At 38.5% G+C, this 15,568-nt stretch overlaps 1 protein-coding gene across 3 annotated transcripts in view; it reads right to left on the minus strand.

Moving 5' to 3' along the window:
• The window catches only part of HIVEP2 (HIVEP zinc finger 2), a 147,566-nt gene that overhangs the window by 20,613 nt on the left and 111,385 nt on the right, over window positions 1-15,568 (minus strand). For all 3 annotated transcript variants that reach the window (XM_072141345.1, XM_072141347.1, XM_072141348.1), the window contains one exon: window positions 2,335-2,381. The gene's annotated coding sequence lies outside the window, so the exon portion shown is untranslated. The remainder of the gene's footprint in view (window positions 1-2,334; window positions 2,382-15,568) is intronic.

The following is a 15,568-nucleotide window of genomic DNA, read 5'->3' on the forward strand; positions in this document are numbered from 1 at the left end:
TATCACCCCCTATACATTGTGAGCACTCATGGGCAGGGTCCTCCTTCCACTTGTTCAAAGGGAACCTGTCACCACACTAAACTCCCCCAAGCCCATAAACAGTACCTTCTTCTGTAATATGTGTGTTCCCTGGAGGTGTTCTAGCATTTTTCTAGGTTGCAGCATGGATGGAAAATCATCTTTTATTGTTTTGGATGATGCAGTCAGGCAACCCTGGCTTCCTGCAGTCAATTTACTCTGCCCACCCCATGCGTCCCAGCCCTGCCTCCTAATTGCGGATAGCTGGAAAATTATATCACAATTAGGAGGAAGGGCTGGGACGCCAGATATAAGGAGTGGGTAGAGCAAACTAACTGCAGGAGGCACTTCAAACAAGGGGTCAAGTGGAAAATTTCAAAAGATTGACAGAGGCCGGCTTTCCGACTACACTATGACACGTAGTCGGAGAAAAACCGTGACAAAAATGCAATAACACCATAATGTAAAAGCAGGCTAAAAAAAAACTTGTAACACATCAAGGTAGTAATGTGCCTAAAATGTCAGGTTATTAATTTAAGGGCTTTGGCAGTAAAGAAATGTTAATGTTAAGTTTAAGGAGCTAATTAAACCCAAGACATTTGAGATTTTATAGTACATATTTAAGTCTATTAAGTGGATCTAAAGTCAGTATGAAATAGCTGTTAGGGGAAACACAAATGCTTACACTCATGCTGTATAGTAAATGTCAAGTCATTTATGTCTTCCCATGGGAACATTTAGCTTGTATATATGTGCAAGCTTCAAGATTTCTTTCCTAAAGGCAACGTTTAGACTGGCTTAAAAGGAACATGTCACTTTGTACATGCAGTCCTATCTGTGGCCAGAAGGTTATAGAGCAGGAAGGGCTGAGCAGAGTGATATCATTTTATAAAAAAAGATTCAGTGCACCTTGAAGTACATGATTGAAATCACAAATAAACACGGTTTTATCATTATTTCATGGCTATGGACATAAAGTTATGACTTTGATCACTGCATTGCCGCCCCCCCCCCCCTAGGAATCCCCAATTGGGCTTCTAAGCATATAAGAGTTAAATGAATAGGACAGATGTAAATCGATTAATAAATTAGTCATTCAGAATCTTTTCCATAAAATTACATACCAATCCATTTAACTACTTCTGCTCTATAACACCCTGCAGATCAAGTGCTATATTCAACATGACATGTTCATTCATCAGATTACTTTTTCACTGATCTTTCTCTCACAGGACTGATCGTTGGTATTGAAAAAAGTCACACGCACATCAGAGAACCACAATGTAATACACAGGAGGAAGGAATAGCCACTCCTGTGTCATAAAGTATCTTGTCCCATTTCAGCAAATAAATATTATTGTTTGTAAAATGAAAAGTTATAGAATTTTCCAATATACTTTATGTAGCAATAACTTACAGTTTTCTGGATCTCTGCTTGCTGTCAATCTAAAGCATGCTTCTATGTTTACTCCCAGTGAATAGAAATCTGCCCCTGGTCACGCAGGTGCACGGATCATTAGTATAATAGAGAGTAATCAGAGGTGTGTGATATAATGATCTGTGTGACCAAGGCAGATTTCTATCCACTGGAGTAAATATAGAACTTTCCTATAGTACAACAGCAACTAGAAAACTGTGGAATTTGCTTCATAAAGTATATTGGAAATTCTATAACTTTTCATTATACAAACAATAAGATTTATCAGCTGAAATGGAAATACCCATTTAAGCTTCCATGACATATCGTAAGATTTTGGCACCAGGCTTGTGGGGTACTGATGGCTTTCGTGGCAGCTGTGGGTCTATCCCTGGACATATTTCTTATTAGGTCCTATCAGAGGCAGGACGTACCCACTGTAGACAGTATTGGATCAGTATACTGAAGAAGTGTAAATAAATGTTGGTAAAACAGCAATAATATTGTATACTACTCTTCATTGAGACTTGCCCGATGACATACAAACTTCCATCAGAGGCACCTTAGCAACAGATCACATCACGCATGTAACCGGACAAGCTAATAAGGCCTTGGTCCGCAGATGCTGAGGGGGCTCTGACAGATTTTTAAAGACATCAGGTCAATTTCAGCAAATGTGTTTTCTTTCATAAATCACACTAGTCCTATTCCTGGCATACAACAGGGGTGAACCTCAATACCATTCTTGATATATTTCCTCATTAAACTCATAGATTACTTTATACTTCTACAGTATACACACAAGATGTACACTATAATGTACTTAAAATACACACTTTTACACGTACAGTAGTTTCGCCCTCACATCCTGTGTAAAATGAAGAAAAAGAAGTATATACCTGCTCCCTTCAGAAATATCATACACATGGTTGCGCTGTGGTGTTGCCTGTAAAAGAAAAGAAAAAGTGATCAGAGCTTTAGCACTTGACACAGGAAAGAAGCCCTGAGATCATCAGGATGGGACAATGTACTAAACTTTTGAATTCACTCACACGTAAGTTTTTGGGCAGATCTTGTGTTTGCATAATGAAAATCATTGCACTCAGCTGCCAAGAATAACAAGAACAGGAAATGAGCAGTGAAAGCGATTTGCTCTCAACAAGGCTCAGTCTTATTACACAGCTCATCGCCTAGCGTTCTTCACACCTTTGTACCAACGCAAACATTGAGGGGATCATTATATCACACTGCACAATGTATAGCTGCTATGGGGAGCAGACTCGGGACGGAACATCAAGGTGAAGGTGTGGAATCTATTACTTAGTTCCTCACTTACCATGGACTATTCTGAGAAGCCTAACAATTGCATAAAGTACATCTCAAGTATTTACAACTTTATTTACTAGAGAATAATAAAAAAAGTCGTCAGAAAAAAACTTTATAAAGGCTAAGTTCACACATAAAGTTTCAGTAAAAAAACGGGTATAAAAAGTACAGCGCTATAAATAATGGAAGAATAATGGAAGGTAAAAGAAAGTCAATTGACGTCATTGGGGAACAGAAAGTGAACAGAGTCTAAGGCTAGATGCGCATGAACAAGCCGATTCTCGGGAATGAAAAATTGACGTATTCTTCAGGATTTTTGGCTGATTTGCATTAATCGTGCATCCGCTTTTTCATGGATCCTTGTGAACTGTAGTCTATGAGTAATTAGACTAGGACTACTACTTTCTGTTGGGTTAAATGTACACAATAGTGAAAAACAGCACACAGAAGTTTATTTACTGTCGTGTGAACTGCGCCTAAAGATGTTTTTCATACGTACAGAGATGTTACTTGGCAGGATTTGTGATCATATTGGTGATCACCTTCATATTATCTTCAACTGTCACTAATATTGCTGAATTATTTCCCAAAATTACTGCACCTCTTAAAAATGGCCTCTACAAAAATGGCAAAATATTGGTACTCTTGATAAATTCTCCAAGTATCTCCGGATGTCAAACAAACACAATCACTAAACTATGGCTACTGCTGATTTTCTAGTATAATGAAAATTTTCATCTTATACAATGTTACACAAATTATGCGCAACTGCATAGAGATGTGAGCAGAATGAGGTCAGCCAGTAGATTGCTTGAGCATACCCCCTATTATCCAGCAGTAGGGATTAGACTATTGCTGTATACAGGCAATCCCGGGTTACATACCAGATGGGTTCTTTAGGTTTGTAGTTAAGTTGAATTTGAATGTAAGTTGGAACTGGTATATTTTCTCCAGACAATTTTTTTTTTTCCTGTGACAATTGAATTTTTGATTTTGTGCTGTAATGGGACCAAGGGACATCAATAAAGCTTCATTACAGACACCTTACATATGATCATTGCAGCCTGGGACTAAAGTAACATCCAGAAAGCTTCACGGGAGGTCACAGTGGCCTCAGAGGCTCATCTATAACTAGGGGTCATCTGTAAGTTTAAGTTAGGGATCTTGATTACCTTCATATCATTTCTTAGAAATCATATAAGGATTAATTAACCTAGCCATTAGATTAGAAGCCTGAAAAGTAAAAGAGATACTAACAAAAATGTTAGTATCACACACAAGACACAGTTTCTATATATGACACTACTAATGGGGTATAAATATTTTGTAAGCGGGGCTAAGCAGTAAACGGTAAGTGACCTGTAATACACTAGGAAAATGTAGTAACTCACAATGTGAACTTGCTTGAGAACCATATCAACACCTTTTTTAGCAGAGCAGTTGTTGTGAAAACTGTTTGCATATTTCTCTCCTCTAGATGTGAAATATTCACAGTGATATAAAACCTGATGTAGAAGGTTAGTGCTGAAGTGATGATTTTGTAATAATGAGAAAAATGTAAGAATTCTTTTAGATCAAACAGACTTAATGTAAAGGAAACCAGTCACTAAATCTACACAGATATCTACTGTGAACACCTCACAACCACAAGAAGACACATGTTTTGAAGTTCTATCGCTTGACAAAAGGAGAGGAGTTTAGAAGGAAGTTAAACATTGGCTGCAAGAGTCCATTACAACAAAGTAAAAAAAAATGCAGTAACTATTACATGTAAGCCTCAAAGGAAATGTATCATCAAAACTAAGCATAATAAACAAGAGGTACTTACTCATAGATCCAAGCACCGAGACTGTGGCAATCTATTTATATTTGTTATCCATGGCCTCTTTCCTTCTAAAATCAACTTTAAAATGATGATAATGAACAGTTCCCATAGCATCTCTTTGTAACAGATTCACAGGATGTTACACTGTGGAGGAACAAATTCCCCCATCCCACTTTGTACTGAAACTTCAAGTGCTGCGGTGACATAACATCAGGCAGAGGAAGGAGGGGGGGGGGGGAGTCCTGAAGGAGCAGGGGGAGACAGTCTTACAGCCTGTGAATCTGTAGCAGGGAGGCTCTGTGAATGCCCCCGGTAGCCGTTCAGGTTTATTAGAATGATTTTAAAAGTTCATTTTAGACAGAAGGAGGCCATAAAGATTGTATAGCTTTAAAAAGTGACAATGGAAATCTGCTCTGAATGACATTCCTCCCCTTCAATGCCATGGCATGTGCCCATACAGAAAGTCTGGGGTAGTGGAATACTTGGGAGAAATTGGGTATCAAACTTTGTGGAGCATTTTAGTATTTTATCCATTGTGAAAGTGTAAATATTTTTAAATAGACATTTATATAGCCAAAAAAAATTTCAATTTCAAAATTGCACCTCCATTTTGTTTTAAGCCCTGTGAAACACTTAAAGAGTTAACAAACTTTATAATGGTTGTTTTACATATGTTGTGGGGTATAGTTTCTAAAATTGATAAATTTATGGGGTTTTACTATTATTTATGCCTCTTAAAGTCACTTGAAAGCTGAGCAATGATTTAGCTTTTTTATGAAAAATCACACCTAAAGTTCTAAGCCTCATAATGTCTTACAAAAATTAGTGGACGCATACACAAAACCATCCAACAGAAAGCAGACATTTGGTAAATGTTAATTATTTTGGTCCTAGGACCAGGACTAGGATCTAGAACTTTTGAATGAGTATATGCAGTGTATTAACATGTTATTTGGAAACTGGGGGTAACCAAGATGTTGACATTGTTCCTTCTTGCATGGTTTTTACTGACATATATACCCCGAGTAATACTCACTCATTAAGTTTACATGCACTATGAACTTATATAATGAGAAATATGTTCCTAGATATATCCTAGATCAGTGATGGCCCAAACTACAACCAAGACCTACTTATTTGTTGCAAAGTGCCAACACAGAAATGTAATTAGTGATTTATACTCCCTTCTCCGTCACAACTTTCATTCATTTCAGCACCCTGAGGCACCAATAAAGCAGAAAATAGAAGCACCTTGGATGATCATTGTAGCTTCCCTCCAGGGTCCCATAAACAGGAAGAATTGTCAGGGCCGGAGCAGAAGCTACAATGATAATCCAGATCTGTCCACAACTTCCCACTTCTCCAGTAGTACCTGGTAGCGCTGTCTTGGGTGGTCTGGGACTGTAGGAAGATACCTGGAGTCCTATCTGGTGATGGCCTCAGTGCCCATAGAAAGGGCTCTGAGTGCCACCTCTGGCACCTGTGCCATAGGTTAGCCACCACTGTCCTAGATCTTATGACAATATAGTGATTTGGAGATATTCTTGACTTGTGCTTTTTATATAATTGTGATGTGTTTTTTAAATGGTATTTTCTAAATAAAAAATTGATTTATTAGACCTGAATGCTCTATGTTCTTTGGTTTTGGGTATCTCTTTGTAGAGTTGATCGTATACAATTGATAGGAGGGACACTCTTTGTCATTAAGCCTTTGCATAGCAATTGTCTGTAACAATTAGTTGAGTAATAAGTTGAGGGGTGTAGTTTCTAAAATGGGTTAATTTATGGGGTTTTACTATTATTTATGCCTCTTAAAGTCACTTGAAAGCTGAGAAGGTCCCTCAAAACTATGATTTCGCTTTTTTTAATGGAAATGTGAAAAATCACACCAAAAGGTCTAAGCCTCATAATGTCCTATAAAAATTAGAGGACGCATACACAAAACCATCCAACATAAAGTAAACATTTAGTAAACGATAATTATTTTGGTCTTATCAATATGTATCCGAAAAGTAGAAAATGTACATCCACATTTCCCCAAAATATTAGTTTTTTCATAAATAAACGCAAAACATATCACCCCAAATGTTCAAGAAGTACACCATGTCACAAGATAACAATCTCAAAATCCGGGAATGCGCAAAATGGCTAAATAAAGAGGTTAAACAGAAAGTCTCAAAGTCACAACTATGAATATGTAATACAAGTCTTATTGTTCACCTTTGAACAATATACCAATATCGTCTTTTTTAATAGAGCAGCAGTTATTTATGCACACTGCCATTCCATTCAATTTATAAGGCACAAAACTGGGCTATGCTGCTACTCCCATAGATTATTAATGGAATGGTAACATACATATTTCACCCTGACAGCAGGAAGACAGCAAAAACTGCAAAACATAACCTGAATCTTTTGGGCCCCAAACCTAAATCTGCAACAGCGCACCCTATTATTGCCATCAAAAGTACCAATTGCATGGACCTCCTATTGCTATGCTCATATAACTTCCATGGTGCTTGTGTATGATCAAATTCTATGACCCATCCAATGGATTACATAAACTTAAAGTTTAGCAGGTTTATTATTATGGAGTACAAGTAAAGACTATCCAGTGTACTATAAAGATACTTTAATGTCCTGGAATATTTAGGAAAATAAGCTCCGGTGACATTTCTCCTGATTTCATAATGTCACTTTATTAGATGGAACACACAAACTAATGAAACCCAAATATTATTGTAAGTACTTTGTGTCCATATTTATACTGGCCGTCACAGAGGAAGAAAAGTACATAAGTTTTATTGGTCACTGCACCGTTGTCCAAGGCTGTACCCATTACATGACGCCCTAAATGACTTCACTTCCTAACTAAAATCTGGAAAATGTGATAATCTAGTCAACTTTGAGGCAGAGATGGTGTTTTACACTTGGAAATCACAGAAAATCAATATGTATCATAATGAAAAGTGTACATCGACTTTAAGCTCTGCTAATATGTTATATAATGCTATATAATGCAATACCAATATCATAATCAATATGTACAGAGTATAGACTAGACGAGATGTACTGGCCCATATACATCATTCTTTATAGCTTTATTTTTACAGTTTTTTTAAAATTGAAAACATTTCGGCATATCTAGGATCTACAGCAAAATACTGAAGACTCATTGTGGTCCGAAGATTTTATAATACATATATTCAAGTTTACCTACATCAGTTTGGTGACTGTAAGAGATGTACTTATTCTATCAAGATCCACTAATAGTACAGTATCTCATAGTTTCATTTCGGGATTCTGTTAAAAAGGAAATAAAATTTTATTTTTGTTCAATGCACTTGTGCTGATCCATTGGCAATATTAAAGGGCTTAACCCTGTCTTTCTCCATAGGTCACTGCATCTATCTCAAGAACAGGCCCTGTCTCTAGTGAATGGTAAAGGGTCATGTCTCTTCATTCACTTGTACTGCAGTTCCAATAAAAGCAGACAGCCTTAGCTTTTTCCGGAAGTCATGTACAAGTGAGAGGAGACTTGTACATGTGCGACGCTTACATTCACAGATGCTTACATTTACTTCTGGCCTTATCAGACATTTATGGTATATTTCATGAGAAATAAGAGTCAATAACTGATCGCCGCCAGCAGATTACCTCACAGAGGGCACAATCGAATCCAAGATGATGTCGCTTAAGCACCCAAGCTTTGCCGGAGCAATATGCAGCAAACGCCCACCTTGAATGGAGAGGGCTCAGCCCGTGAGCCCTCTCCATACACCTGCAGCCAACATGTGACATAATAGTATCTCCCATATCAGTAAGGGGTTAAGAACATTTGAAACTCGACTTTTTAGGGGGAAAAAAGGTTATAAAAATCACAAAAGAAAAGATGTCAATGTAATCTAAAAGCAGTATTCTAACATGTCTGGCATAGTTGCCATTAATTATGCTGAGCCCTTTTACACTGCTATTGTAGCAGCATCTGTATCCTGATACCATGGTAACAGAGCATGGAATGACCAAACTTAGAATCTGAGACACCTTATCATTTATAAAAATATTTGCCTTGAAAATGTAATTCTGTAAATCTGCCAATTACAAATCTGAAACGTCAAATGATGTCCACATTTTATGCTTCAATACCACACATAACAAGCCCGGAGTGGATGGAAAATGTTTCCCGAAAAGCATGGCGAACTCTCAGAGTCAAACAAAACACAGACTTATTTCCACAGGATGGCTATAAAACCTATGCATGGTGCCAAATTCATTTCTTTAGACACCTTCTTAGCTGGCAGGAGCTGTTGGCCTGGCCCTGGTTAGTCTCCTATTGAACACGTTAATTGTGTGTGTAAGATGCCAAGATACAAAGCATATTGAACTGTGCTGGCTAATGTTTCCATTGTCTTCACGTGGACAAGACAAATATTTCTATTTTATTAACCTCTATTGGTTACACATCTAAGGCTGGCAGGCAGCATCTGTTTCTATGAACCTACCGTTTGTAGTGTTGCATTCACAAAAACATCTTGGCCAAAATTGTCAACTTAGATGGGCTGTGACCCTTATGAATCACTCAAATTGTTTTCCTGGAAAACCTTTCTGACTTGCTTCTTATAGCTTATATACACACATTTTGAAAGAGTATATTGGAATTTAGGGTACTAGCTATTAGGGAACTACAATGATAAAATGTAACTAGTCGCAATGAATTTACAGAGGCCTCCCTGCAAAAGTATATTTGTAGGCTATAGCCTTCTGTAGAACTACAGACTAGTGTAAACATCAGTCTACCACTTAATAACTCAAAAGGATAAGATCTGTACCATTAGACACCCATCAATAGCAAGCAAAGTCCTCAGCTGGACCCAGTGTTTAACCTATTACTGAACCCAACAAATACAGCAGAAGACCTACTAATTTGGAGGCTGGTAGGTTCTCTTTTTTGCGTGACAATGAAGAGTGCCCCCCCCCCCAAACAATTTTTTTACGGATGGGCCCCAGGAACCCTAGTCTGATAATGGTCACAGTAAGGAATACTGCAATACACATGATAATAATAATAATTCTTTATCTATATAGCGCCTACAGATTATGCAGCGCTGCAGAGCTTGACAAATTGGTCACTGTCCCCATGGGGCTCACAATCTAACATATGATCATTATGTCTGCAGCCATAAGCTGGGTGGAAATAAGCTGCAGAATGCATTACATGCAAAAATGTTATTGTTTGTTGCATGGATAAAATGTTAAAAGATCATATGAATCCAGTCTACGTCTGTCCATACACATAACATCCAGAAAGAAGATGAAAAATATTGCTGGATAGTTATCTCTATACAAGAGGAGAGTCTAACATAAGACATACAGTTACAAATCTAGCAGCAACGTTGGTGGATAATACCCGCTCGTTGGTACTATAGTATAAGTACTAGTACTATATGTCCTATAGTAAAAGAGAAGTAAAAGTACTAGTATCATATGTTATGTAATAGAACTATATAAGTACCAGTATCATATGTAGTATAGTAGGTATATGTAAGTAACAGTACTAGTACCATATGTCCAATAGCATCACATAAGAAGTATACTTGGGTAATGTTTTGCTATGTAGGAATTTGTTATTTAAAAGGTTATTTATATAATACCAACAAATTCCACAGAGAATCAGTCCCTTCCCCAGGAGGGAATCACAATCTAACTTTGCTATGTTACTCACACAAACACAAGAGGTGATTTTATATGAAGCTAGTTAGTGAAGGATCCTAAACCAGGAGTCAAAGTGGTCTGTTATTTAATACAGTTAGATGACAGCAGTGAAACTTTTTCTGTGCAGATTTATAAATCTGCATTGTAGATAAGCAAACTTATTGTGGAAGATTTTACACAGACAATATTACTTTGTCCAGATGATTCCTTCTTAATCCATCCATGACATATCTATGTGCAAATTAATTTATCTATCTCATATAACCGTAACCTAGAAATAACCTTAAAGGGCTTGTCCAAGATCACAGTGTTCGCATCTTCTCCTACCAAGCACACTATGAATGTTGTGCTTGGTATTGACTGCAATCCTACAAACAAGCCACCTGACACATAAACATTTCATCTGCCATAGCTGAATGGGGCTGTTGATCAGCAGTGACGTCGGACTGGCGCCAACTCAAATTCATTGCTTTCTCTAAATGCTGGAACAAATGTTATACCACTTTTACACATTTTAAAACTTAGAGAGTTTATGAGCCATGTCAAACAGGGATTAACTGGAAAGGGGACTAGTGAAAATAGCAAGGCCTAATAGGCCTAAAGAGGACCCCTCAGGGCAATTTGGGGCACTAAACTACCCACAGGGTCCCTGTTTGAGGTCTCTCTGTGGAAGCTATAAAATAAATAAAATATTAGAATATTAATAATAACATAAAAAACAAATAAATAAACCTTGATACTTACCTAGAGATGGATCTGATAAGCCAAATCTGTGCTGCTCCTTGAACCTGCACAGTAAGGGTGATGCCACACGTTGTGTTTTTGGACCGTTTTAAAGCATGCGTTTTCAGTTCATCTAAAAACGCAAGCTTTTTAAAAACAATAAATTGCATGCATTTTTGTATGTTTACCATGCATTTGGCTGTTTAAACCTGTTTATCTTCATTTCTAAAAGTGTAGGCAGCTGTAAAACGGATTAAAACCAGCCAAACAAATGGTAAACACATGCGTTTTTAAACGGACTGAAAATGCATGCTTTAAAACAGTTCAAAAACGCAACCTGTGGCAGCACCCTAATTCAACGAAGCTGTAGAAGTACACCCCTGTTTCACTGCACAGGGGTTGTACCCATGGCACTTGTGCAGTGAAGCCAGGGTGTAGTATGTCGGCCTCATTGTGTGGCTGTGCTGGCATCGGGAGCTCAAGACCAAGTACATTTTTTTAAAAAAGGGCACATAGTGAAAATCTAAAGGATGATTTGCAACACTAAATCACTGGTCCATAAGTACCTTTGTTGATTTTAGTGTCCCAAATTGACAGGTTCCCACAGTTGTGCCACAATGGTATAACTCTCTGCCACAAGATGATGTAATGGCTAATAATGTGAACATGTTAAAAATGGGCCTGGATGCCATTCTGGGGAGCAATAATAATCACGTGGTATGGGAATAAAACTCTTTGTAAGTAGTTTCTGTTGATCTAGGGAGTTATATTAGGGGTTAGGAAGGAATGTTTCCCTGCTTTGGACCACTTGGCATCAGCCTTGCAGGTTTTTTCTGGCTTCTTCTTGATAAGCACTGTATAATGTAGAATTAATAGGTTGGACTTCCTGGACTGGTATCTTTTTCTAACCTTACTATTATACTATGATAATATGAATAGTGCCCAATAATATGCTGGTGTATTTTTTAGCGAAAAAAAACAACCAATAGATGATGTGAACCAGATGTGTCATCTCGCATGAGCCACTGTGATAAAACTGGTTTGCACTGTCAAACTATGTGACAGCATAGTCTATTAACCAATATTCAAAGGGAAAACAAAATATTACTCTTGCTCACAGCAATCAGATTCCTGTGGACATTATCTGGCCAGATGCGTAGGCAACACCGCTGTTATACTTTTTGGGGCTCTTTAAGGGGAACGACTGATTTAACCATTTTCCGCCATTTCTGTTTTTAGCAGCCTGTAATTTAATGGCTATGAATAATAGTTTTGCCACACCAAGGCAGACAATGCAGAAATTACAAGACATTATTTATATATATGAAAAAAGTGAGAGCCAAAGACTGAGTTATGCAGTGTGGGACAGTTAGAAGATTATGGCTACTTTCCAGGCAAAACGAAGTGTGAGATGATGCCGATGATCTGTATGCTGCTAGGCAGACATAAAGATACAGAAGATTTCTTGTGGCTACTTACTGGAAAACAGAAGGGATTTATTTTTACCACATACATCTTCATGTTGTAAGCAATAATTTGATCTGAATACAGCAATCAAATGCTCAGAGACACTAACAATCAGGAGCGGAGCTTCATTAAATGCCATCATTATTCCCCCTGACATGACTTCTACCAGACTGAAGAGAATGCTACATCCCTGACCACTAATTGTTCAGATTGAAGCGGAAAAAAGCTGCTGGATGACTCTTACCACATACCACAAAAAGCAGCAATAACATCATAAAACTCTATAAACTGCCACTTTCTGTGGCTTTAAAGATAAATATAAAAATCATAGACTAAGCCAATCCACTTTTCTGAGTGCTAAGATTTCCCCCAGCAGATGACAGAAATTATGAGGCGTTAGAAAGGACTCACATTATGGTACCAATGGTAGGTGCTCTAATGTGCTTTAAAATAGAACGGCGGTTTGTTTTAGAAGGGTCTCCTCATAATATCACTGGGTGTCCCGCTGCTGAGATCCAAAGCACTTAGCTAAAATCTGGAGAAGGAACTCCTCAAAAAGAATTCCCTTACCCCACAAGAACCTGCACATACAAGGAAGCATTAGACAGATTCCAGATTGTAGAATGAATGGGGTAGATTTCTACGTGCTTCCCAATGATGGCCATCCATCTTTGCAGGTAACCAAAATAAACCGCATTCACTTTAATAGCCCAACTGTAGTGTCCTGCACAATGTGTAAATTGAGTTCCTTTATGCATAGGAAAAACTGTGAAATGTATGAAGAACTGCCAATATTAAAATCCCCTGGACTACTATAAAGGGATGGTTCTGTAGGTGGTGACCGCAAACCAATTCGCTGTTCTCTTTCTTTTTGGTTGTTGTTTTGGTCACTTTTGCATTTTTTCAATGCTCTCACCGCACCTCAAGGTAGCATGAGGTGATGTCTACAATCTACAGACCTTGCTCAAATAGTGCAGCTCAGCTTGGATGATGCACACACATCAATGAGAGCTGTGGCAAGAAGGTCTGTCAGCACAGTGTCCAGAGCATGGATCAGATACCAGGATACAGGCTAGTACAACAGGTGATGTGGAGGGGCCACAGGAGGATACAACCCAGCAGCAGGACCGCTACCTACTGCTGTAGAAAGCCACTAATATCCATTTATCTGCTTGAATTTTGGACATCCAAAGGTTTGTGATGTCCATACAGATCAACACCCTGCAGGATAATTTGAATTTGCCAGAGAACACCAATATTGCCAGATTTGACATTGTCACCCTGTGATCATCATGAATGACAGCAGGTTCACAATGGAGATGCCGTGGATAACATTCAGCTGCCTGCAACATCCTCCGGTAGTGGATCAGTAATGGTGTGGGGAGGCATTTCTTTGGAGGGCCGCACTATCCTCTACATGCTAGCCAGAGGGCCCCTGACTGGCGTTAAGTACCGAGAAGAGATCTTCAGACCCATTATGAGACCATATGCAGGTACAGTGGGCCATGGGTTCCTTCTGATATATGACAAAGGTAGGCCTCTATGTGGCTGTATAACAGTTTCTGCATGATGAAGGCATTGAGGCTATGGACTGGCCAGTTACCCAGACCTGAATCCAGTTGAACATATCTAGCACATCATGTCTGGTTCCATCCACCAACACCATGTTGCACCACAGACTTCCAGGAGTTGACTGACGCTTTAGTCCAGGTCTGGGAAGAGATCCCTCAGGATAACATCCACCGCCTCATAAGGAGCATTCCCAGGAGTTGTAGAGAGGTCATAAAGGCACATGGAGGTCACACAAACACTATACATTATCTTTATTTATATAGCACCATCAAATTTATTGTTCTCAACGCATCACTATGTAATGAATAAAGACTTGCAACTGCAATATTTCATTCATTGAGATCTAGGATGTGGTATTTTAGCGTTATTATTTTGAGCAGTGTTCTACTCAAACGTTAACCCTGGTCTGAGTTGGGACTTACAGAGAAGGTTCCTAAACAGGACACCCGTTTCTATCAGCTCAATGATTTTGTAAAACTGGACAAACCCTTGAAAGAGTTGTCAAGGAAACATTGCACAGATTTAATATCTGGATCCTTAACGTCGTGAATAGCAGCAGTTATGTGAGGACAAGAAAAGACTTTGGTGACAGAAGGTTTCCATGACAACTCTGCACTAGGCAGGGAAATGTTGTCATCAATATATTATATCTTTGCAAAAAGCTAAGATATTAAAGACAGTTTTCACTATATATGTATTATAGCTTTATATTATTTGTTTATATAGTACACACAGATTACGCAGCACTGCACAGAGCTTGCCAAATCAGTCCCTGTCCCCAATGGGGCTCACAATATATTCAACCTACCAGTATGTTTTGGAGTGTGTGAGGAAACCTGAAGACCCGGAGGAAACCCACACAAACACAGTGAGAACATACAAACTTTTTGCAGATGTTGACCCTGGGACCATGGACACACGCCTAAATATCAGTCTAGCAAGTTTGTTTGGAAATATTTCGGTATAATGCAAGGACTCCTGTTCTGTACAAGGTGTGCAGTCGTTGGGATCAGGCTGACATACAGACAATTGTGTGAAGGCAGCCTAAGAGGGTAAATGAAGACATTTTCTCACCACAGTTGCCATCTTTCCCAGCATTACTAAGGAAACATAATAAACTATTACAGCAGAGTGATCTATACATCTGGTACATTTGAGTTTCTGGTACTCACTGCCTGATGGTTCATTGTTTCAGTGTGTGACTCATATATGCACAAAAGTCAGCACAGAGGATGTTGGACGACTGATTTCTTTCACTTTGAAGCAAACATGTAAAGATTTTCCATCGAAAGTGGTAGCCAAGTGCACATCCTGTCAGAGGTATGACAGAAGACGCTGAGGAAAACATGGTCTAATTACCGTATGACTGGGATTGCAAGGTGAAATGTAACTTTAATAACTTATTACATGTGAAACGGCGACAGTGTAGACTGTAGTTCCGATTTGTCATCTCCATTTTGACTGTTGGTCACTTTCCATTTTCCTCCCATATTGAGAATATAACATAT

The sequence above is a fragment of the Engystomops pustulosus genome, chromosome 3 (assembly GCF_040894005.1).
Source record: "Engystomops pustulosus chromosome 3, aEngPut4.maternal, whole genome shotgun sequence".
In the NCBI taxonomy this organism is placed as follows: domain Eukaryota; kingdom Metazoa; phylum Chordata; class Amphibia; order Anura; family Leptodactylidae; genus Engystomops; species Engystomops pustulosus.